Below are 2,681 nucleotides of genomic sequence, written 5' to 3' on the forward strand. Positions count from 1 at the left end.
TTTTTTTTTTTTTTGCACAGCCAAACAGGAAGTAGAACTTCCTATGAAAATATTCCTCCACTTTAAACTTTAAAACTTTTAAACTTGAAAGGAGAACCACTGTGACAAAAATCTAAACTCTGTGGTGTCGGCTTAGCAGTCAGGTGGCAGGGAGACACCCATGGCGGCCTGGGAGGTTGGAGAGCTGTGTTTGGGGGTTGTACTTGGTAAAACTGTCACGACTGGCAGGATGATGTCACTGGCGCCATAGCGAGTCCAGGGGAGACAGTCGAAAAGAGACAGAATATAGTGTGTTGGTTGCTCTTTGCTGCTGATAGCAAGGAACGAGGAGAAAGGAGCTCAGGCGAAAATGAACTCATATGAAGAGTCAGAAACCCCAGCTTCTGATGGTGAAAAACGCAACACGTGGGTGCTTCTGTACACCCACAGCCAGAGATGAGGGTGCAAACCACTTTGCGTGACATAGGCCCTTAAATAGTGAGTCTGGGCTTTGGCTAGGATCAGATTAAGGCGGCCACCCTTCAGTCCCAGCGGGGGGAGAGAAGCATGGGACAGAGAAAGAAAATAATACGACAGACTGGAAAGTTCTAGAAAAGAACTTTGGGGACAGTGGATTACTGGCACAGATAGATAGGTAGCAGTCTGCTAAGTTTCTGAGGGAATCATTGCCAGAGGGATCTCAGGCTTGTTGTATAGACACATCAAGTCTTGGACCGGTCCCCAAACTGGCACGAAGCGGGGAGTGGGCTTGAAAGCTGCACAGCTACCAGGGAGGTGGCCCCCGACGCCCATCTGTAATGTCCCCAGGGAGGACTCGTCCCGGAGGGCAGGATCAGGCGCGGGAACACCCGAGGAGGGCGTGCCTCCCGGGGTGCTCCCTCCCCGTCGTGGGTCTTCGCCACGTCCACGCAGCCGTACTTCGTCACTCCCAGGGCCCAGTGGCTTCTGTCTCATTCTTTTCCCAAATGGGACTTTTCGTTGCAGTCGTCCTGTCCCTGCTTCATTCACCAGGGACTGGGCACCAGGGGCAGGGTTAGGGGGTCGGGTCTCTTTTTAGTTCACAGGGGCCAGTCCCCAAGAAGCCATGCTGAACTGATGGACAGGGCAGCACAGCCCGAGAACTGGGCCCTGGGAAGGACGCAGGAAGTGGGCTCTGGGTGAGGAGCACAGACGAGGTGGAGCCCCAAATCTTTCATTTCCCTCCTGGGCACACATTTGGAGTTAGGCTATGGGTCCGTGACTGGCGCTCTGGCTACCGAGGCGGAAGGGACAGATGCGGCTTGCCCTGTCAGGCGTCCCCTCCTAGCCCCACGCCAGCTGTTGTGCAGACTCTGGATTTAAGGTAGCCGTGCAGCCTACACGGAGTAGGTCCCGCTGCCTGGCGGCCATGCTGCGGCAGAAGCCAGCCACACACGGGCAACGTCTCACCAGAGCCGGCCTGACTTTGCACAGGCTGCCCCCCAGGGGAGCGGGGTGCGTTCCACTGTGAGAAGAGAACCCCCAGAGCTGAGACAGTGGGCTGCAGTTGTTACTCAGTCTCGTCTTCTCCGCCCCCAGCCTCCCTCGGGAATGAGCAGACGTGAGGCTCCGAGTCTCGGCTCGCAGAACTGCCCCCCGCCCCCCACCCCCGACGTGTCCCTCCGGGGTCGTTCCCACACGCTGAAGGCAGTAGGGCCTTGGGGAGCCTGGGTCTCGGAATGAAGGCACGAGGGCCACCCCGCCCACCCATTCCCCAGCCCGGTGTTTCGGGAGCAAGAAAGTTCTTTTGTGTTTGAGCCATGGTATATTTTTTTGGGTCTATTTATTACAGAACTAGCATTACCCTAATACAATCATTGCTAAATGGCCATAATACATTTATGCTATAATTGCACATCATTTTAATCACCAAAGGAATGTCCTTTTCTCACAAGATTCTAAATTTTCAGAGCTGAAGTGTTAGAAGTTAAAGTTGCTGCAAGGCAAAGGATAAAAACACAGCGAGGTAGTTGCTAGAGTTGTCGGTAGTGTGGTTGTCAAACATCCACCAGGTGTCCCACCTACGAGAGGGGTGCTCTCACCTCCCCCGTCTGCACAGCGGAATGACTCTCAGCCAGGGTCAGCAAACGATGGCCCGAGGGCCACATCCAGCCTCCGGCCTGTTTCTGTACAGCCCTCGAGCCAAGGAAGGTTTTTACATTTTTAAAGGCAAAGAAGAATAAGTGACAGAGACCGTGTGCAGCCTGCAAAAACACTCGCGACCTGGCCCTGCCTTATCGGGTTGCTGTGAGGACGATCCACAGTCTAGGCCAGCGCCTGGCTCAAAGTAAGCACGCAATACAAGGTAATACATGCAACACAACTATTAATGGCTCCGAAAATAAACTGCCACATAGCCGAATTCCGCATTTCGTCTAGGTGAACGTTCTCTCTCCTCCCCTCCAAGCAACAGGAGACAAACACAGAGCGCTACATTGTGGTCATTACAGCCACAAGATACCTTCAAATTAAAAAGTTGCTGGTAGTCCAATTTCACACACCTGGAGTATGGTCTAAGAGAAAGAAGTAGTCCCCCTTACGGCAAAGGGACTTGACGGTAGAACAAAGCCTAGAACATGAGAGCATGACCCGACTTAATACGTTAAGACTGAGACATTTTAAAATTAGAACAAGACATTAAGTAGATACTGTAAAATGTTAAA

The sequence above is a fragment of the Pteropus vampyrus genome, unplaced genomic scaffold (genome assembly GCF_000151845.1).
Source record: "Pteropus vampyrus isolate Shadow unplaced genomic scaffold, Pvam_2.0 Scaffold23, whole genome shotgun sequence".
Taxonomy (NCBI): domain Eukaryota; kingdom Metazoa; phylum Chordata; class Mammalia; order Chiroptera; family Pteropodidae; genus Pteropus; species Pteropus vampyrus.